Source organism: Rhipicephalus microplus, chromosome X, assembly GCF_043290135.1.
Source record: "Rhipicephalus microplus isolate Deutch F79 chromosome X, USDA_Rmic, whole genome shotgun sequence".
NCBI classification, from domain to species: Eukaryota; Metazoa; Arthropoda; class Arachnida; order Ixodida; family Ixodidae; genus Rhipicephalus; species Rhipicephalus microplus.
The window spans coordinates 57,580,283-57,603,956 of NC_134710.1; the positions used below are offsets into that span (position 1 = coordinate 57,580,283).

A 23,674-nucleotide genomic window follows, 5' to 3' on the forward strand; every position below is an offset into this window, starting at 1 on the left:
TACTGGCCTTCTTGGTGGTAGGCCACAGTTGCTACTAGCTGCAATGCCGGGTGACGGGTTTGATTTTTTGATAACCACTGCGCAAGATTTCTTGCATCATGCATACAACCTTTCAAAGTTAAGTTTTCCGAAACCCTTGGATGCCCTTTCAACTGCAAAAATTTGCTTAAATGCTTAGAAGCACAAATGGGCAGTAGCGTTCTTGAATAGCAATATGTTACACTTGTGACATTAGATTTTTTCACCAGTGCTGGAAACAATAACACAGCTTGAGCATGCTCTCCTTGTGGTCGATTTCACTGTCAACAGTTGGGAATCTTAACAGAGACTGGGCTTTATTGGCACACACGCGCACACACACACGCGCGCACACACACGCGCGCGCACACGTGCGCGCGCACACGTGCGCGCGCACACGCACACGCGCGCACGCACACGCGCGCACACGCACACGCGCGCACACGCACACGCGCGCACACGCACACGCGCACACACGCACACGCGCACACACGCACACGCGCACGCACACGCGCACACACGCGCACGCACACACACACACACACACACGCACGCACACGCACACACACACACGCACACGCACACACACACACACACGCACACACACGCACGCACACACACGCACGCACACGCACGCACACACACGCACGCGCACACACGCACACGCACACACGCACACACACACACGCACACGCACACGCACACACGCACACACACACACACACACACACACACACACACACACACACACACACAGTGGGTCTGTTACTTGTGCAGCGGAATAATCCACTATAATAAATACACATCAAGTCAGGTTAGACTGTTAGTATTATTGTAAATAAGTGAAGATGAAGTCTAAACGAGGAAAGATAGCTGCTTTCAAAATATTTTGTTTTCCCCATCGCAATAACCGCCAGTTTAATGGCCAATTCCCCATGGTGAGCATGAGCCAAGACATATAGGAACAAGCAAGCAAGCAGCTTCCAGTTCAGCTGGTCATCCAGTTAGTGGGCAGTTGAGCTGTAACTGGGACTGACTGCTAACTGAAACCAGTTAAAAGTGGAATCAACTGGGACCATGCAGTCAAGTTGAACTGGAACCAGTTGCAACTGGAATCAACTGGGACCAGTTAAGTTAAACTGGTACCAGTTGCTAACTGGAATTAGTTTCAACTGGTATCAATTAGGAACAGGTAGTTCCCAACTGGACCACTTGCTAACTGGAACCAGTTTCAACTGGAATCGACTGGAACCAGTTAGTTTCTAACTGGGACCAGCTGATACCAGGTAGTACCAGTTGAAACCAGCAAGATTCCCGGTACACATTTTCACCTGGTAAGTTTATCAGGAACAGGTGTCTGTTAGATACAAATATAATGCATAGCTTTAATGCTTCCTCATGACAGGCGAAACAACCGATATCTTATTGCGGGAATTTACACGCTTCTTTTGTCTTTCGTCGGGCGAGTGTGTTCTCATCAGTGTCGCGCATCGACGCGGCACGCAGGCATTCCTCTGCTGGGGAAACGCAGTAACCTGCATGCTTTACAAACACACGCTTCCTGTATACTGGCTTCACGGCCTTGCCGCGGTGGTGTAGTGGCTAGGGTACTCGGTTGCTGACCCGCAGGTTGCGGGATCGAATACCAGTTGCGGCGGCTGCATTTTCGATGGAGGGGAAAATGCTGTAGGCCCGTGTGCTCAGATTTGGGTGCACGTCAAAAAACCCATGCGGTAGAAATTTCCGGAGCCCTTCATTACGGCGTCTCTCATAAAAATATGATGGTTTTGAGACTTTGAACACCACATATCAATCAACCTTTCAGGCTTTGCATTAACTCAATTCGATACGGTGGATAAAAAAAACATGTACACAAAAGACATAGTTTAAACTCGTTTTCACAGCACGGAAGTCCATTCAGGCGAGGAATGTAAAAAAAACAAAAACATTTTTTATATCAGCCCAAGGAGCCAACCATGTACATTGTAAGCTCAATAAGTAGTAACAGCATATGCAGATCCGCTCTAAAAAGAAGGCAAAAAAAAAGTCAAGCACGATGGGAAACAACGTTGTGAGTCATGTCCATCACTGCTGCACTGTTGCCCACAATCCAAACCACGCTGTTGCCGTCCCGCGGTGTTTCTTATGAACCACTCTCATCTCGCGTTGTCCCAGTCGGGGGTCCTCAAGCATGACGCTCTGCACCGGGTTGCAACGCGGTGGTTGCGGCCTCCCGAAGTTATTCTTTGATTTTCATCAAGTTTAGTTGAACCAATGGTTCTTGCTCTTCGTCCAGCAATTGGTTGACCAGGCGCCCAAACCGATGCCAAAGTCTCGCTTCTTGTTCCTTCAACATATTCTTGTAAGTCTCCACGACATGATGATTGTACGAGTACGTTTGGCTTGGCACGTCTGGATTCACCGGACGCCAGCTGTCGCCTTCGGTTGAAGGGCCGGCGATGGGGAAACCATCCGGGGGACAGCTTTGTGTTCCATGGCTTTTTGGCCACAGTGCTTGAATGTTGCCTGATGCGTCGCTCGAAGGCATCGCTGCTGTCATGTCACCGCATGGCGAATGGTATATCGCACCAGCTACTGTTGATAAAGGTAATGAAGTTTCTGTGAAATTGACACGCGGTCGTTTCACGGCCGATTGTGGAATTTCCATTATAGGGTCCACTGTAGAAGTAGGGGTAATCAGGAACATCTTATCAGTTGATATTTCGTCCGGGAGGCCTGGAGGATCCCATTGCGCTGCACGCTTACGACTTCCGGGATCCATGTCGCACTGGTGTCGCAAAACTGCAGTGGTTTGTTGACGTAGTGCCTTCAAGGCAGTTGAATAACTGACACGCTCGGTGATGTGCACGGGAAAAGTGGTGCAACGTCTGGTAACGACTTCCACGCACAGAAAGCATGCAGCACGTGCACGTCGTCGTTGTCGTATTTTGCACTCGGCTCTTCCTTTTCCTTCAAATCATCGTGTCCCTCCGTAGATATGCTGTCTCATAAAATCATATCCATCATCACTTGTGTTTTACATAATATGGGGGGACGTTCTTTTGGAACCCTCGTAAAAAAAGTTTTCTCTTTTATTAGGACGCTGTCATATAAGTGGCAGCGTCTTCTGCGTCGCGCGGCGCGGCAGCCAGCGCCCCACAAAGAGCAGCCCCACACATATGGAGAAAGGAGTTTTTCCTTCCTCCATGATGCCCACACAGAAGTGGCTCCTGCGCCGCGTAAAAGTGACGTCACTTTAAAAATGATTACTTTTAAAAATTATTACTTTTTAAAATGTGTAAATTATTAAAGTATAATGCGTTAAACCTACAAAAATTTTATTAGGTAGGGGTTTGACAAGTCAAACAGCTTGTAATTGTTAATTAAACAGATATTACAAGTATTTTAAATACAGAGGGCGCCATGGGCGCTGCGGCTGCGAAAGGTAAACAGTGCGACATAATGACGGTAAACACTTTGAGATGTTCGGTGTTATCGACTGAGCACCGCGGTAATGTTCCATTCGTTTATCAGTATGCAAACACTGCGACGTCGCAGGAACTATCGAAAGCGGCAGCGACTTGCACTTGAATCACGGTTTATAACACACTCTACGCAACGGGACTTCGTCCCCACGGGCAGAAGCAGTACCAGAGCCTCCTAGATTTTCTTTGCCTGCCGGATTATCGGCAGTCACATGGAAAGCAGCCGTCGTCGGAACTGCGGTGGTGGCGCTACTTAAGTAGGGTTGTCTTTAAATAAGTTTTTACGTTTTTGGAGCTTATATGTAACAAAAACAACGTAAAAAAGTTTTAAAAAGGCGTAAAGGTAATTATTATTAACACATCGTAAGTGACGCTGCCATAGAGGACAGGCGTTTTGCGCTCATTCAGCAGGCAACCCCTTCAATACAAGGCGTAGCCTCTGACTGAAATTAGAAAACGCCAAAATTGCTAATCCCAAAGGCCTAGTACAAAGACACTTATTTCTACGCATATATATATATATATATATATATATATATATATATATATATATATATATATATATATATATATATATATATATATATATATATATATATATATATATATATATAACATCCACCCACGGAGAAATACTTTTAATATAGCTCTTACTACCATAGAGTTTCTAGAAAGCTACTGAGAAACTCCACAACCTGAACCGACGAAAAAAAAATCTATAAACTAAACGTTTTTCACGCCACCTAATAATGCACTTCTAGTCAAGTCAAGTTGGTTTTAAGCGGCTATATGGGTAAATGAAGTGCTTTTCCCCTCAAAACGCTTGGTTCACCAGGAGGCAGCAACGCCGGCTCAATGAAATTGTCTGAAACTTGGTATGTCAAGACCCAATCAGAGGTCAACGAATTTTATTTTTACCGATTAGGAACTACTCGAGGACTTAATTGTTGCTATCAAAATTTATGGCAACCACGAAAGGTGCAAGCGTTTTCAACTTGCATCACCAGCTGCATTTTCTTACTTACCAAGCGTATTTTCGCCACATGCACACTGGTTTTGGAGCTATGGAAGTACGCTAAATATATGAGAAAAAAATGCCGCCATATCCACGAAGTGAATGATGATGAGTGGGCGAAGCTCCGGAGGTAAACCTGGTAAACCATGAATCCTCCGTACATTTTGCCCACTCGATTTTATTGCAACGCTCCCCGTAGCGTACGTCGCCGCACTATATCGAACGATGACACGCGCCATGTGTGGCATCATTCCTATTTTATAACACCCCGCATCTTTCATAATCAACTACACGTACCGCCGTCTAGTTTATAACATCTTGCATCTTTTGGACGGACGGACGGACGCACGGACGGACGCACGGACGGACGGACGGATGGATGGATGGACGGACGGATGGACGGACGGACGGACGGATGGATGGATGGATGGATGGACGGATGGACGGACGTATGGACGGACGGATGGATGGATGGATATGGCTGTACCCTTTAGATCGGGCGGTGGCTAGCGTAATACTTAGAACTGAACGAGAGGTGGCTACATACAGGGGACGCACAACCCACGCCTTAAGGAGCTTCGCTCCTAAAAACGCTTATAACAAAAACATTCTGTTGCTAATCCATTCTCTAATAATCTGACTCAATTATTTAAAGAATGAGCGATAGAGGATCGCCTCTCAGTGATTTGAAACACAGAGGCTTCGAGGCCACGCGACATATGCTTGCTCAATAAGAACAGAACTGAAAAAAAGGGGGGGGGGATCTGTGGACAAGAGTAGAAGCTTGGGATAGTTAGTCTGGGTTCATGATGGGGGATTTTACAGCGAGTGACTATAGCAAAAAATAGAACAAAGGAGAAAAGATGGCTGCACTCTTCTTTACCCTGTCCCATTTTTTGTTTGTTCACGTGATGTTAAATCCACATTCATAAACTACATAGACTTGCTTTGGGAACTGCATTGAAATATTTTGTTTTGGCGCTCTAAAAGCAATCGGGTTGACAGCGCGTAAGTTTGATACCCACATTTTAGGAAAACTCCGACAGTATGAAAACGCAATGTCTGACCCGCGTCGCCACAATCGCGTGATATGGTCCTTTCTTTGGGCCCTTAGGCTAACTAAATAAAGAAAACGAAAGACGCCGTGTTGATGCAGGCTGTAAATAGCGTTTCGGGGACGGTTGCTAGTTAGACAGAAAGAAAGAATTAAAGAAAGAAAAAAAAGTAACAATCATGAAAAAAGAAGAAAAGAAAGACAAAAAGCAAGGAAAGAGAGAGAAAGAAAGAAAGTAGGGAAGAAAAAGAGAAACAAAAAGAAAGGAACAAGGAAATAGATCCAGTACGTTAGGCACGCCTCGCACATTACCTCTGTTAGGGAAGCTCTCCTGATTTTCATTGCCGACGCAGTAAATAAACGGGAGATACTTTGTAGGAGGGTGCTTTATTGGGGTCGCTGGTTTGCACAGTGTTCACACATAAGCACTTTCTCTTGCGATCTGACGTCAGCGATATTAGAGTGAGCAGTCACCATAGAGTGGTTGTCTCTCACAGCTTCTCCGCCTTGTCGTACAAGCAGAAACGCTCAGAAGTTCTCAGTGCGGCTAGACGAGGACGCCTCGTCTCCTCCCTCGCGCAGTCGGCGGTGACACTCATTCACCAAGCGCTCGCGAATGAGGCCCATGTGTTGATTGATCAATGGAGGGTGTGCTAAGAGAAAACGCCGGTCTTGTCCTCCCACGGAGGCACCCTGAGGCACTGAACCTGCGGTGACTTCTGGATGGTTGTAGGTGGCCTCTTCCCGTTCGAAACGAAGTCGCTGGTGATGCTCCAGCCACTGCATCTCTCGAAACATTATGGCATGTGGTACACTGGCGTAGGGCCATGGATGCATTTGGGGAGACATCATTGCAGCGGTGGGCGCACTATCAGACGCAGGTGCAAGCCTACTGCGCTTTGGTGTCCTCTCGTCTGGTCCTTGCGAATTGTCCATGCTGTGTGCTCGTTTTGGAGTCCCGGCATCCATCTTGACGCGAGTGACTTGACTCCTTTGCACTGGCTGTCCACAAAGGTTAATCAGGTGGGCACCGAATGAACGCTGATGAACCCCTACTCACGGTATCTAGACAAGTCGCACCTGGAACAGCGCTCGCCACGATCCTTGCGACCGATATGACTCGCCGTCTTTCTCACTCCGAGTCACACGAGGCCACACGCTCTTGGCTTCGATGTCGATAGACTGTCTGAATACAAAACACTAGACTTGAATATTGAACTTTCAGAATACATTTGCATATATCTTTGTATTTTATAAGTATTTGTTATCACGCGCTTTTGTTGCAATCTTATATAACGGTATTTTTTAGAACTGATCCAGATTTGAATGTTTGGGTTGTATTTGTGTGATTATTGTCGCTGAGTGAAAGTGTAACTACGCCATTGTTATTTTTCCAAATACGCAATATATATAATAAATACTGGGAGGGCTCCGTAACGTTGACAAGGTGACGATAAGGCGAAAACAACTTTATTAATCAGAACTATGGCATCAATGCATTAATAGAACACGCGCGCCTAGGATTGACTACGAAACTATGTCACGACTAAATCAACATGTAGCACAGGGCTGCCAGATTGCTTTTTGTCTCACATCCGACTTTCATCCTTTATTTTTTGTAAAATGCTTGATCTGCTTTTTACATCACATCCCATCCCATTTTTTTTCGTCCCACTGTCTTGCAGTCACCAAAACATCTAAATGGTCCGCGAATACTGGAACAATGTGGCTTTCGTTCTTGAGGCTCTTCATCTTGGTCTAAAAGCTTGGCCTGTTGACGTGCCTTGATGTTGTCCCGACATTTCTGGTGACACTCTATCTGACGTTGCTTGACGTTCTCAGTGCTTGAATCCCACTGCTTGCGCCTCTTCTGCTGCCGCTTCTCGCACAGCTTCAGAGGTGCTTTCCTCAAAGTATAGTCACCTCTGACCTTGATCTGTTCTTCTTTGTATAGAGCCCTGAGGCATTTTCGCGTCTCCGGAGCCCCTTTCGCACGGCACATTTCACATTCCTTAAGGTGCCTTATCTTTTCCACCTTCATCTCGGCGGTGGCGGCGTCGCACGCCGGGTAAAATCATTGGCGGTGGCGCACGCCCCTGCCGGCGGCGTGGAAACAGAAACGACAAGTTCAAAAAGCTCTTTACTGCGTCTTTTTTTTGCTATATTCGCTGAAATTAGGAGCTTTTAGCAATAACTGCAGAATACGACATATGAGATTACTAGAAGAGAATTGGCAAACGTTTCGTAAATGCTTTGTTTTTGAGCATGCATACTGAAAATGGGGGGAAAATGGCGATGGGGGGTACTCTTAAGTCATGTACAGTACATTATTAATTTTTGGGGACGTTTTGACCACCCGGTTAGCGTTCATTAAATAGCGATTATCGTGGCTGGGATCGAACACGCATTGATTGATGATTGATTTGGGGGGTTTAACGTCCCAAAACCACTATATGATTATGAGAGACGCCGTAGCGGAGGGCTCCGGAAATTTCGACCACCTGGGGTTCTTTAACGTGCACTTAAATCTCAGCACACGGGCCTACAACGTTTCCGCCTCCATCGGAAATGCAGCCGCCGCAGCCGGGATTCGAACCCGCAACCTGCGGGTCAGCAGCCGAGTACCTTAGCCACTAGAACACCGCGGTGGGGCTGATCGAACACGCATCAGATGACCGTTTCACTGTAGTACGTATGTTGAATGTATGTTAATTGCTTCCACAAATGTGCAGCATTTTTTCTGAGGGGACGAAACTCCTTAGGGTGTGGGTCTGTCCATCCTCTGATGGTGTATGTAGCGACCGGTGGCACATAACCGAAAGAGTGGTCCTTAACATGTCCGCCGGAAGGTGGCGCTTCTATATGATGATTACATGATGAAAAGATGTGAGATGGCTGTACTTGGAGTGTTCACTAGATAGACGGACGGACGTACAGATAGACGAATGGACTGACGGACGCACAGACAGACAAGGGGGCGGAAGCACAGATGGACGGACAGAGGGACGGCCGCATGAACAGATGCACGGACGAACAGACGGAAGGACGGACGGGTGCATGGAGGAACGCACGGACGGATGGATGCACCGATAGTCACATCGATGGACGGACGCATGGACGTACTGAAGCAAGAACGAATAGGCGGACGCTTCGCCCCACCACTCATCATTCACTCCGTGGATATGCTGTTTTTTTTTTTTTGGTACTGTCTTTGCATATGCCTAACAAGATTCATGGAGGTAACCTGCTGTCATATCATTTGAAAGAATGACGAACCCAGCCTTGAAGGGCGCGCGCACACAACAAAATTCAACACGCAAGCTTGGACGTCAGTATTTTTAATGCAGCAACACGGTTTGAGAAGAAAACCAAGACGAACAAGTGCTACACGTGATGCAGCAAGTACAGATGAAAACACTGCGCATGATACAATTACATAATAAATAACCAACACTTGCCCGTGCGCCGTGAAAACCATAAATATTTAACCCAGGGCATGATACATTCTAAATTACATTTCTCTAAAAAGATGATCAGTGTCTTTTCGTGATAACGCTATGGGAGGTACACGATCAGGACTATGTTTTTTTTCTTTGAATTTTATATACTTCAGTCAGTTCCCTATCGCTTATCGTGGCATTTCATATATGCTTTCATAAGTTCCCTCTCACATTTATTTCATTGCTGGGTATTGTTACAAACTGGCGAGCAACCGCACTCTCTGCAGTCGAGCAGCCGAGTATCCTCCCGATGATATGACGGACATTTCAGGTTCTTTGAGCGTCCCGCCGGGCCTATGCACATGCTACCACAAAACAAGGAATGGCTAAAATCCATGTTTTTTTCTTCTTCATCATACAACAAAGAAATGGTATACGACACGTATGACATCTAACAAAATAATGATCCCTTAAATGTACACTTCTTTCATCACTTTTGCGAGTAATTTGGTTAATCTATTACATGGCCGGATTTGATGATCTCACAAAATCGCGAAAGCATTGCATGGCGCCGAGAATTCGGCAACGTTTTTTCATGCTATGAGAATTCGTGTACTACCGCTCGCCTGCTGTATTCACTTTCACGCGTATGTAATTTCCATCTGTTACTTCTTTAACTTACTTTTCGTTTCAACTCAATCCTGCGGCCTTACAACGGGTGTCTCAAACGCTGCAGCTTTTCAACGAAGGCTCTCCAAGTGCCGCCTAATTCTCTGCGCGATTGTAGGTATGCTTGACCTCCTAAAAATGCACGTTCTTTCTACTAAGAGTCCTTCCAAACAAACAAAAAAGTGGGGGATGCGAGGAGAGGGCAGGGGTTACAAAACAGTAATTTACATTGCCAGTTTCAGAAGGAACCTTCCAGATTTTTTTTTGTTTCTTAAAGTGGAGTAGCTATAGAATCGCACACATGTACTTGTCCACGGAACCCGTTGTTGGGTCGGTCCGGCGCCGAGTCACGGAGAAAGCAGTGACCCCTTTCCTCTTCCTCCTCTTCCTTCTAATACAAGGAGCAACAGGTCGCTGGAGGGCTGCGGGCCTGCTGATGGCCGTCCAATTATGTGCTCCCGACACGGGAAGTGGGGCGTTATGCAGCCCGACGAGGCAAGGATTGATTGATATGTGGAGTTTAACGTCCCAAAACCACCATATGATTATGAGAGACGCCGTAGTCGAGGGCTCCGGAAATTTCGACCACCTGGGGTTCTTTAACGTGCACCCAAATCTGAGCACACGGGCCTACAACATTTACACCTCCACCGGAAATGCAGCCGCCGCAGCCGGGACTCGAACCCGCAACCTGCGGGTCAGCAGCCGAGTACCTTAGCCACTAGACCACCGTGGCGGGGCCCGACGAGGCAAGGAGTTCGACAAAAACTACTGCAATGGTTCCCGGCTTTCCGGCCACACCGTCCTGCTTGAGGAGAGCGGTGTCGCGGTGGATGACAACCAGTCTCGATGATTGAGCGTGGCGAGCGGTGGTCCTTTTTTTTTGCTCCATTCCACGAGCGTGAGCCCCAGCCTTTCTCACATCAAGAAAGGGACAAGAAAAGAAAATGTGGTGGCAATGCCTAGTCAAAAACGTCAACCTGCAGGGAGGCGTGGGCTCAGTGGGGACACCTTCGTCTGGTTGCACGATATGTCCGCCACGTAGCAAAATACTTGTCCTCTAACTACTCTAAATAAACGTCGAATTTCCTTAAGGAAATTTAGTATCTTCAAGCTGCCTCGACCCCGTCTTTGCGAGTCTCCTGTGCCAGAACGACCGGACACAACACTTAACAACCTCTAGAACCGCTGATATATTTCTTGAGAGTTTATAATGCCGTTTCGTGATCTGTCTTATAGAGCGATCCTTTATTATTTGGCAGTTTTATCAATTCTTTTATTACTCGCATAACGATGATCTACGGTAAAACACTATGCACAATTGAGATTATCTTTCTGAATATTTCGTACAACATGCTGAAAGGAGGTCGATCGGTGTGTGTAGTTTGTGGATGAATTGTGAAACAGATCCCGTCATGCGTTGATGAAGTCAATTCGTATATGCGCATGATGGGAAGTTATCTGGAGAAGAGGAAGCGTGTGAGGACAGTTGTTACGTCATTCGTATGAAGATAAAAGTGATGATCTTTAGCGAACTATACTTTATAAGAAACCAACCAAAAACACGAAAACAGATAACCAGACAGGACAAGTGCTAGACTAACAACTAAATATATATTAAAAAAGCCCCCACATGCATGAACCATCAGAACATGCGTAAGTGGGCTATCTGAGCTTAGTACGTTGCACATTTAACAATACAAAGCCAAGAAATAAGCATGTCAAGGTGTCGCAAACAGCGCATTTCCACAAAGCCAAAATATCAACGCCACGTGCGCCCGTTGACTAATAACTGGGGGCTCGCATCACATATGTCACGTTGCCTTTTTGATTATATTGATAGGCTTCACAACTTTCATATTAAATGTTATTTCTCAATTCCTTTTTTTCGACACCCTGATTTGAAATCAGGGGCGCGCAGCTACAGCCTTTACAGCGCAGATGTACGTGAGTTTCAAAATTTTCTTGTCATGCGGCCGTGTCTACAAAGCTCAGAAGAACCGATCAGCTTCAATGACAGACTGCGTGAACACCGCATTCTACTCCCTACAGGTACTGGTGGAAACTCACCTCTGCACTGCAATGGCTCTACGTCCTTGATTTCAAATCAGCAAGTGTCATGGGCAAGGGAATAAAAAATAATCTTGAACGTAAAGTACTTAAAGCCTTCAAAATAAAACAAAACATGGCAAAGCGTCATGTGTATATCATCCATCAGTTTTCCTTACAGATAAAGAATTCACGTTACAACATAGTGATTGCACGGTAGCATCTACTCTGTAGTGTTTCATGAAAATGTGCTGTTTGTAACACCTTAACACTTGTGCACTGTTAGGCGTTCAACTGTGAAGTGACACAGATAGTATAATTTATGCACGCGTTGCTGGGTTGTGTGTGGGTGGGCTTTCTGCAATAACCGCTGTGTTTGAAGTCCAATGCTTGCTCTCTGTGGTTGTTCTCCTTTGCTGTCTTCGTGTGCTTCGTTGGATTCCTCTTTCGAATATTATGAAGCAACTCGCACAGCAAGCTGCGTTAGTGACGTACTGTTTGAAACACCGTTGAGTAAAATCGGCATCTAGATTTAGTTAGTCGAATTTAGTCGAAGATAGAACACGCGTGAAGTAAGACGCATATTACTCGGTTTGATTGTCTGACGAGTGCATGACAAAGCGGAGGAAACACAAGATATTATGTACTTAGTGTTTTATCCGCATGTATTCATGTTCTGTGCAGTACTTCACACGAAGTTGATGGTGATCCTAATCTCGCCCATCGGTCGACCTTGCTGAACCTGCCAACTGGATCGATTGTTTGATAGAGCATACTTCATCTGTAGTGTTGATCTTCTCTTTCTCTCTTCGTTAAAGGCTGTGTTCCGATTCCATAACGGACTTTTTTCTAAATACGCATGCCGCAAACACGTGGCTCCTGCTCGTTTATAAAGAACTATAAGCAACTGCTTTCATACGCATTCAGTTCAGTTCAGTTTATTACCTTAATGGTCCCCCTTTCTTGTAAGGGCATTACATAAGAGGGCTTCTACATTAACTAGCGCTGATCTTCCCCTTTTAACTGTAAACGTTCCTTCACTCGCTTTCACAGTCGTACTTATTGTTATTCCAATACCGTCTTTCCCCGCCTTTTATTCATACATGATTTTGTGAAAGGGAGTATGTAGACTCGATCGTCAGCCAGAATATGTTGGTATATAGTCCTCGCCAAAACACCGCTGTTGGCGCTCAATTAGGTGAGCTTGAAAGTAGCTTAAAAATAACGTTTATTTTGAGTCCAACACTACCTTCCTACGTTATTAGGAGTACTGAACAAGTTTCATAGCGAAAGAGGCCCGTTACACGCGTGTCGGAGTTTGTTGACATCGCGCCACGGCGTGCTTTCTCGGAGTCCCACGTGACATTGTTTACGTACGCTGCTCCGAGCTGCCTGACGCATGACGGCCTTTTTTCCCTCTCCCCCGCGGCAGTATTGCGCCGACGGAGCAGACCCTCTTTCCCCTTCTCTCTTCCCTCGAAAACTCTCAAGTTCAAGTGCTCACCTGTAGCAGAGTCCTTCAATGCTTTTCTGGTCACGAAACTGCGCCCGAAGGTTGATATAGGGACAAAATCTGTCGCTAGAGGCGCCACCCGTCGTATGGGGGCCACAAGCCGCCGCCACTGCTGGGCTTGTATGCGCACTGCGGCCGACGTTTCGACGCGATTATGTGCGTGCTGTTTTTCCTGTTACCTTTTTTTAAACGTCTCTGAACGCATCAATGCCAACAGATAAATAAGTTGAAACGGGATCCAGTGTCGACGACGAATGAGAGCTGTTTACTTTGGAACGCACGCGTAGTTTACTTGGAAGTGCAGGCCCACCTTATAAACAGCAGCACATTAAAAGTGTTCTCACACCGCGCGATAACGCATTGTGTCAATAATTGCCTCATAGCCCAATTATATGCATACTTACGATGCCTCGAAGCGGTACTTGCGAGCTATAGCTCGCAAGTGTTGAAAGACGATGCTTATGCTCCATGCTCTTGATGCGAGCAGCTACTGCTTGATCTGCTCGACAACATGTTCGTATTTGCGCCCGGCCAAAGGGCGATTATGTTTATGCGGTAGGTGAGCTTTATATTCTGGTAGGGCCGCTAATAGGGGGAGGAAGGTGAACGAAACGAAACACGACTGGGTAGTACAGGAGCAATCACATTGGTTTATATCCGGCTCGCCTCTCGCGCGCTACTACCCAAGTATTCAAATGAACTGAATGGTTGAGACAGAAGTTTTATTCCAGACCTTTCAATTGAGTTTATACCCAAATGCGCAGTTGTTTTGGACACACGTTTGTGAGCGCCGATCGCTTTTTTGACGCGGGGACTTTCGATGCCGAGGGCTTTCGCGACCGCTCTAAACGTGCCCAACATTTGATTGATCACCTCTTTCCACGCAGTTTACACGGGACACCCGCCGCTTGACGTTTCCTTGTGTTTACGGTTTAGGGCATTATTATTTACCGGCCGACAACTTATGATTTCTCCGGGAACAAAAGTACAGCAGCCTAATCTGGAAGTTCCTTTTGATGCCAGTGCTAGCCGCTTGGCCGCCTCTGCCACTACCGAGGTACCTCATCACACATTTGTTTTTATATTTTTGGGTGGGAGGGAAGGGCGGTTATGATTTAAGGCATGCAATAAATCTTAAATTTGGTGCTAATGATACGCCGCCTAGTAGTCAGGTGTGTACTTATGAATGGGAGATTCACATATGGTGCATGTAATGGGGAGAAAGTTGGAAAACATTTATTTACACAAAATACACTGAGAACAACACTTTGGAGAAGAAAAGCACTAGAAACTATTGCAACTGTTCTGAGCAATGTTACACAATCTGTGACTCTACTGTACAATGTGTATTTCGTTTCATTAACAGCTGCACTCTGCCTTAGCTCACTGCCTAAAATAAACTGTATTTGAATATACACTATTTACACTATATGCAGATAAATATGAATAGTACGAAAATATTACAGTGTAATGTATACAAGATATACAACACTATATACAAATGGGAAGGCGTGCTCACATACACAGCCATTATGCTTAACACTGTGGCTTCCGCCCACCACTTCCAGGGCATGAACTGCGCACAGTTGCCCGCGAGGCTTTGTTTTTTTTCTCGAGTGAAGAAATGTAATCTACATCTCAAAAAAAAAAGTGTACAACCTCAGATGTTGTCCCTAAAAAGTGCAACAGACAACCTACACTTGCTGACGCTGTGCGGCTGTTGAGCAAAATGCCCTCAACAATCCTCGCGTACACGTCACCGCATGCAATGTTTTGCACCGTGTACGTCTCTACATGTTCTGCAACAATTTTCAGGAGAGCAAGAAGACGGCTGCTAGGTACTTTCAAATAGCCCCTCGATTTTGTTTGGATCAAGGCAGATGGCTGACGTGTTGTGCTCGACATCGTTTCGATGCAGCCTAAGCAATCCAAAGTAGAAAACTTCTTGGCCACATATCCACCGAGGTAATCCAAAATGGAGTCTTTGGTCGAAAGGGGGCCGAAAGGAAGCGACACGACCACCCCGTTCACGATGTGCTCGTCGGTTCTCACAACGTCGCTAGCATCAAAATGCTTTTCGCAGACACAAACATTCTTACTTTCGAAGCTGAAACCGCCAGCTTCCAACCTCGGTATAGCTCGCTTCATTTCTCTCGGAGTTCGGCGCTACTTGGGAAACAGAAGAGCGACGCCTTTTCTTTGTTGCTTCGGTATCCGGAGCTGCAACCCGTCACACAGCACGTCTTAGGCATTGTTCATTCAAATTTTCATGCCGTCCATCTTGAGCACGGTGCACTGGCACATGAAGTTCGCGTTTCGCTGATGCAGAAACCGCGAGTTGCCACCACACAACGCCTTCGGGATGCCGCTGCGGCCAGTACGTTCCGCCGGGCGCAGCGGGGCGATGGCCCCCCTAGGACGACTTGCGCCGCGTAGCGGCCGCTCTTGGCACCATATCAAGCTCTCCCATAGAGTGACGGAGAAGTTTCGTGACCAGAACGGTATTAAGGGACTCTGCCTGTAGTAAGCGAAAAAATCAACCGCGGCGCGTTTTTGCTTCAAACACCCAGAGTGGATCTACTAACCTCTCTCGCCACTCGCGCTGTTGCACTTTCTTGTAGAGGCGCCTTCGTCGGGGCCAAGTTTTGTTTTTAAATGATCAAATACTACATGTTTGCGTACCGCTGCACATTAAAAACATTTTGTTCTTTTAACAAGTAGTTTTTCTTGAACATGCGCTGCGTCATCAACTTTTTGTAGTAGTTTTTGCTGCAGCTGACTCGATGTCAGTAGCAGCCTATCGACATCATTATCCTCATTTCAAAGTTTGCGGCGGCCAATGGTTGTGACGGCAGGTAACGGTTCGCGGTACGATCGGAGGTGTCTCGGACTGTTTCGTTTCGCTGTAAATATTTCGAGCCTTTGCCGACCGACACATTCTTCCTCATTCTGTTTATTTTAACTCGTTCAAATGCTTTCGCGAAGGGAATTCGAGTGACTTTCGGGGACGAAGCGACCGTTGAAGCTTTCATCGGATGAACACCCGTTGCAAGCCCGGGCCGGTGAGTAGAAACCACTTCAGTTTTTTAAGGATGGCTGCTTGCGGGGCTAGTTGGTTCATTTCAACATATTTAGTTTTTTTTGCCAATGACTGCGTTGGCGTCACACGGTGGCAGCGCATTGCAGTAGTAAATTTTAAAATTGTTGAACGCCTCAATCAGTAAACGGAAAAACGTGCGTTACTTGCGGCGTGAATGGCTTCACGTGGGAATGAGTCGCTGACTCAATAGCTAATTCTTAAATTCTATCAACTGGTCACACCAACCAGGCCGTTGCGATAAAAGAAAGCAAATAAATCACTGTCGCCTCGCATGTGTCTTCTTAGCTAGCCCATATATTAGTGCAAAAAACCTACCAGTTAATAGTTTACTGCAGTCGCGTTTGAAAAACATCACATAATTATGGGTCTGGTTTTGCTATAGTGTGACAAAGGAAGCGTCACATAAATGAGAAATACTTCTTTTTCTGCCACAGCCTCCTGGCCCACCTGACATGGAAGCAAATGTGTACAATGGGCAAGGAACCTGCTACATGACATGCCTTGTGAAGAAGCAGCCCTGAGTGATATACGTGTTATGAGGTACCACTACATATATGTATAAAATACTGCTGTTTACTAATTAACTGAGTTTATTTGTTTACTTTGGAAAATTTCATGCATTGATATCTGGTGATGTTACTTGTTTTTCCAGACTGCCATGCAATGACAGGATGACTACCCCCGAATGTCCACTCTGCAAGCACGTTGAAACATCTGAATGTCCACTACAACAGGTCATCTCTAACCTCACCCATGTAATGCTGTTTTTGTGAATGTTTTACCGCGCATATCGTGGAGAGGTGCTTTAGATTGACTACAAGTATTGCCTGCCTACCGTGCCATGGAATCTACACTTCAATAATGTTGAAACTGTAACACTATTAGTTAGATTGTGTGGCGCTGCTGAGCTCAACAACACACTGTTTGATCCCAGCCACTGTAGCCATATTTCGATGGGGGTGAAACACTAAGACGCTTGTGTGCTTAAGGATTTGTTCGATTCGCCTGCATCATATGATCCAATTTACCAAGTGCTGCACCTCGGCATTTGTTTCAGTGGCGCAGCAATGGCATCTTATAATTCTTGCCATTCATTTCAAAAAGCGCAGGAGAGGTACAGCACCAAAACTATTTCATGAATTTCGTGTACCTTCTGCTCTGACGGCGCTGGTTTGGTGCAGCCGCTCGCACAGCTTAACAAACAACATAGCATTAGACGTAGGTGCTGTACCCACCTCTATAAATGTGGCGTGTTTTGCGAAGATGTTTTCACCTCATTAAATTAAGCGAACAAAAATAAGGATTCCACCTTGTCGGCACCTTGTCATTCACTTGTGATGCCGCACCGCTGAACTCCTGCCGCACAAGTTCTAAACTTCTCGTGCACAGCTGTGAACCAATTCGGATTGGTGAAAGGGAACTAAACTGACCCTTAAAAGATGGAAGCTTGAAAATATGAAAAATATGTTAACATAAGGGTTCAAAGCAAATGTTTCGACAAGCAATCTTGTCTCTTGTGAGGCTACAATGTCATTTGTTTGAACCCCTGGAAGCCAGAATCAATCTAAATTTGCCCACTACTGTACGACTCACGATCACTTCATAGTTGGCATGTGAATCGTCGGAAATTATTATTTGCACTACATAATGAACACACCCACAGTGATGGGCATAAACAGGCTTTCCGACATTTAGTTGTGCCTTGTGACAGTTTACCAAGAACACCCAGAACTGTTTTGTCTTAATTAACTGTGTTTAGCTCATACAAGTTTACAAAAAGATGCACCAAAGCTCATAACACTGCACTCAATTGCTCTAGCTCTGCACATCTGTTCAATGGGCTCCTAAAATAATAAATCATAAAGGTGATGAGCAGTTGCAGCACAGCTTCTTTAAAGACGTGAATGCTGTCATGAAGAGCAAGATTGTGTTCATTGCATGTGGTACTGTTTTTTTTGGCAGAAAAACGTTCCAGATTTCTTTGTACACATCTGCTTCTGTTTAAATTAAGTTGTCATAACTACAGTGTCTACCACTACGAAGTGAAATTCTGTGCACTACGGTCATGAAAAAAAAATCTAGGAAATCGCACAGGTAGTTGAAACATACATGATCTTCACTTATCTACAGCCACACTGCAAGATAGTACGTATTTCAAGTCCTAACCTCTAAAAGTAGCAGGGAGAAAACAACTTCATTTCAAGCACAAGTATACTGAAAGAGTAAACATAATAACAAGCGTGTAATAAATGTGACCTTTATTGAACCAGTATTCGGACAGATTCACATCATGTACCACCAATTGATTTCAGGAGTGTTTGCTTGCAAGAGAGTACTCAAGTTCTATGGATATGTCTATGCAAAAAAAGAGATTGTGCTCGGGGCTGAGCAGATAGTGCAGTGCACGTGATGTAAGAGTACCAACAAAGATGTACAGACAACAGAATTGTACAATGCATACCTGAAGCTTATTTTCTTAGAATTGGGCCTTTTCGATCTGTAAGCACACACCTCATAAGTTTCCCTTTAGCATACATGTTCGCTGCATACTCAGCAGACTGATCATTACATGCGACGAGAAATTATAGCTGCGGTAACTGTGTAACTTAACGCTAACAATAAATGTAGCAAGCCTGAAATATTTTAGGCCCATCCCCTAAATACATAATACCTATAATATGGGCTCACGGCTGAGTATTAAAACTAGTGCCTACTTTCTCGACACGACGCGACATTGCAGAATTGTGAAGTACTCAATGTAGCATTGCAGAGCGAGAATGATTCAGAAATTCACGCATCCGCAATTGCTTATTTAACAAATTTAGCAAAACTACATTGCTCTAACTGCACGAGCTATCTATCGGCAATGTACAAGTTTCCTTCTCGATTCCACATCATGCATTCGGTTCAAGATCAACACTACGGGGCAAGCGCCGCATGTGACGGCAGAATCAGACCCTTGCCCTGAAGCCACGCTATTAAACTCGAGCGCCGCAACAGAATGAGAGCGACGTTCATTCAGCGATTTCGATGTTCAGTTATATGCATATGCTTGTTAGCTTTCAAGAGTCTTTACACATGGGTTGAAAGCTTTCGATATGTATGAATGAATTGTTTTGTTCGGACGAGACCGTATACATTGATTGTACCGGCTTGGAAACTCGCAATAAACGATGCAAACCTTACTTGATTGACGTTTTTTTTTTGCCAGTCGAGGCCAGCTAGGTCCCCTGGCGATAATTACAGACGCGAAACGCGATTGGGCAACGAAAAAAAAAACTCAGAGAAAGCGAGCCAGCGCGAACCAACTGCGAGCCCCCCCCCCCCCCCCCCACACACACACACCTGCAACAAAAAAAAATGCGTCTGTTTATTGATGATGATAGTACTACTAGCGCCACCTCGCCTCGCGGTATTGCAGTTCAGTACGCCGCCGCTACGAATTTGCATGTTATTTTGATACAACAGCCCAAAGGTACAGTTTCCATTCTCTAAACCGGTAGGTGTTCTGTGGGAGGGCCCTATTTCCTTTCCACTTGTCCAGTGGGGTTTTTTTTTTTCTTTCTCTTCACGGGCGCTTCGCTTCACCCCCAGCTTCTCGGTGGTCTTTCGGAAAATTGCGTGTGCCGCGTTAGGTTTCTTACGCGCGTGCGTGACGCAAGCGGTCGAATGCTTTTCACCACCCTTCTCTCACCCCTTTCTTGTGTCTCTTTAATTGCCATTCCCCCATTCCCTGCGCAGAACTGTGGAGGTGCCCTACATTGAGAGAGGCAGTACCAGAACTGCGCTTATTTCTTCCCTTTCCCCTTTTCAATGTCACTTCGAGAGCTGTTATTAGATCACAACTCGGGTCACGCACAGTTGTCCGCCGCCGCTGGTGTCCGTAACCACATTGCATGAAAAAAAAAACAACATTAATGGCACAATGGAGCTCGTACCCGGGTCCGCAATGGTGCTCGAACCGGGGTTGATGTCGGGAAAGCAATCGCGTTAATGTGACCTATAAAGCATTTTAAAACAGCAAAAGATCAATTAAACAGTCATCGCACAGTGCGAATAGCGTAGCGTGTGGCTCCAACCCATTACAAAAGATTGCTCTTGTTCAGCCATTAACTGTGGCGCATACCCACTTCAGGCATAATTCCTTATCGTCGCCAGCCACTGCATGAACAATTGGCACAAAATTCCTTGCAAGTATTTAAGATACCACGCTTATCAGAAAAATGACGAAAAATAGCAGAGCGAATGCCAGCCTACTACCCTAAAATTTTTATTATTAATACCGTAGTGAGTATCAAGCTAGTGTGCTTGCAGCAGTTACGCAATCAGTATTTAGAAAAGGCTCTGAAAGGTCGCTCTTCTAGCTTTCGCTGCGACTGTGCTGCGCCTTCCGCGCAGGCCTGGCGTTTTTTCTGATCCAGTTATTTAACACTAACCAGCAGGCCAATTGATTGCGATTCGTGTACTAGAGGGCAGAATTAAGAAACAACCGATAATTTACATGGTGACAGAATAAACTGCCAAAGAAAGCCAGGCTTACTAAAAAATTTCATTGGCGCCCCCCCCCCCCCCCCCCAAAAAAAAACACACATCGGCGGTGGCGCGCCGACGTCTCGGCGCACACCTCTATCTCCAGTTGACGGACAACCTCCTCCTCCTTTTCGTAGTTAGGCTGCACATCTGAACTAGTTGACGGGTCAGTCAATTCAAGCTTACTGCAGACGACATAGCTGTCAAGGTATAATGCAGCTGCACCCTGTGGCAACGTTCCTAGAACTAGGCTAGGGTGTACTAGAAGTATGGAGTGGCGTGACCTCGCCTCGCTGCTTGATGCCTTCCGCGCAAGGAGGTTATACTAAATCTTCTGGAGTGGCGGTCCCGCATACCCGCCCATGTCTCGAAGTGAAGCCGCGGCGGCCATATTGCTCAGGGCAGAAGGAGGCGGCGCCTGTTCTGAAGCGCCGTGATGCTTGCCGTGCGTTGCGTTATTGCTACTAAAGCACCTGTTTAATATTTTTAGTAGGCGAACGAATGTGGAAAGGACTTTAATGCACATCTGCTTTAATTTTTCTTGGACATTTGGCGTTTCAAGCGCGTAAAAAAAAAGAACACGCCAGACCTGCAAGAAACGCGCAGAACAGTCACAGCGAAAGCTGGGAGAGTGGTCTTTCAAAGCCTTCTCTAAAAACTCTTTGGGATGCTACAAGAGCACTGCTGGGTACCCACAGTGCCATAAATAATCATAAATTTTCTGTAGTAGGCCAGCATTCACTATGCTATCCTTCGTCATTCATTGGAGAATCGTACGCGGTATTCGCTACACACTTGCTTGAAGTTTAGTGCATCTTTTTATGCAGTGGCTGATGACGATGAAGAAATATGCGTGAAGTGGTTATGCACCACAGTTAATAGGTGATCAAGAATAAGTTTTTTAATGGATGCAAGCGTTGGACGACCAAGTCGTCAAGAAATTCGCATTGTGTGACGCCTCGCTGTTCCTTGATGGTCTAAAACGCTTTATTACTCATATTAATGCGACTCGTTTCCAGACATCAAGCCTGCCTAAAACCAGTTTAGAAACAATTTCCAGCGCTGGCGCGGCTCAGTGGTAGAATGCTGGGTTGGCACGCAGCGGACCCGGATTGGACTCTCATTGTGTCATTGATATTCTTAACTTAACGAATTTTTTTTTGTTCGATACTAATTGCGAGTGGCGGTGGCGGCGGACACGGCTCTACGCATGACCCGTGTTCTGATCTCGTAACACCTTTCACTATAAAAAGAAATAAAAGCGTACTCAGGGATATCACACACACACACACACACACACACACACACACACACACATATATATATATATATATATATATATATATATATATATATATATATATATATATATATATATATATAAAACTCATCCCCTGATGAAGGGAGGACCCCTCCTGAAACTGTTGGGAAATAACTATATTTATCTTTGTTAACAACGCTCCCGTTGTGCCATATCCCATACCTTCCCGAAGACTAACGGGCCCATTGAGTTATTACTCCCACTATATATATATATATATATATATATATATATATATATATATATATATATATATATATATATATATATATATATATATATATATATATATATATATATATAGTCTACAAACATTACTACAAAAACATAGAGCCTGCAAAAAATTATTCTTAGTGTCATTGTGCCCCCGGACGCCGAAAGAAAATTTATGAATGCAGTCGCATAGTCGCTAAAATATGGGAGAATAAGTGAATGAGCGAAGCATGCCTACTTAAACATTGAAAGCTGAGCCCAGTGTCCACCTCAACACGATTCGTGCAGCCAAATACCACCCAAGAGCCCAACATCGTCGTCTCAAAATGTGATCACAGACGTGTTCAGAAGCGTCTTGTTCAATTTGAGGCATGATACGCAACGTTACTAGCACTAAATCAACACGAAAGCCACGCACGCTAAAATGCGCCCATCCGTTTTCTGCCCTGATCAATATGGCGGTGTCGGCTTCAGCTGCGGAGCCTCTCCGCCACTCCAGAAGTTTTAACATAACCTCCTTGCTTCCGCGTTGCCCGTAGCGGCGGCGCTGCAGTCGTATAGTACTGAAAGAGCCTCGCGTCTCGCGCAGGAACTGCTAAGCGCTTCGGCTTCTCCGGTGCGCTTTTTTGATGCAGATTTCTTCGTACCTGCCCATCATTCATGTCTAGCACATGATGTCATAATCCTTGAAGTATGACATGCCAACCTACGGAATTTGAGCTCCATAAAAGTCGTTGTGAGAGATCAAAAATTAGAGGGCGCGTCTTATTCCGATTTCTTCTCTCAACTCTTTCTTCGTTGAGCAGGCGTCTACAATATTAGGAATAACTGAGTTGACTTATGGGAAGCTAGCTGTGTTCAGAAAGCTGTGAGATGAAAAAAAAATACCGTGTCAAACGCACACAGAACCAGGAGGCCATAAGTAGAGAGGGGAGAGGAGAGGAATCTGAACCCCCTGCATCACGAATTGTTTTCGTAATTAAACTTTTCAGGGTATACTAAAATATTTAAACGTATTCACAATGACCACCAATTGCCAAAGTTAGTCGTTCTGCTGCACCCCCCTCGCCCTCAAATAGGAATCTTGGGTAGCCCTACGCTGAACGTTTATAGTTGGCGAAGCTGAATATAGCGAGCCTCTGTATTAATGTGCATTGTAAATTTCCACTTTTCGACAGTATGAGGTCTCAAAACGAGATCAAGTCTTACGTAGTCGGACAAAAAATGCATGGCGTAAAAATAGCGGCTGTTCTAAGGCCGCTATTGT

At 45.4% G+C, this 23,674-nt stretch overlaps 1 long non-coding RNA gene across 1 annotated transcript; it reads left to right on the top strand.

Moving 5' to 3' along the window:
* Positions 1-16,094: 16,094 nt before the first annotated feature.
* On the top strand, positions 16,095-19,517 carry LOC142775377 (uncharacterized). The gene is made up of 3 exons (XR_012886741.1): positions 16,095-16,305; positions 16,778-16,883; positions 16,996-19,517. It is a non-coding gene; the product is annotated as an uncharacterized LOC142775377 (long non-coding RNA).
* The last annotated feature ends 4,157 nt before the right edge of the window (positions 19,518-23,674 follow it).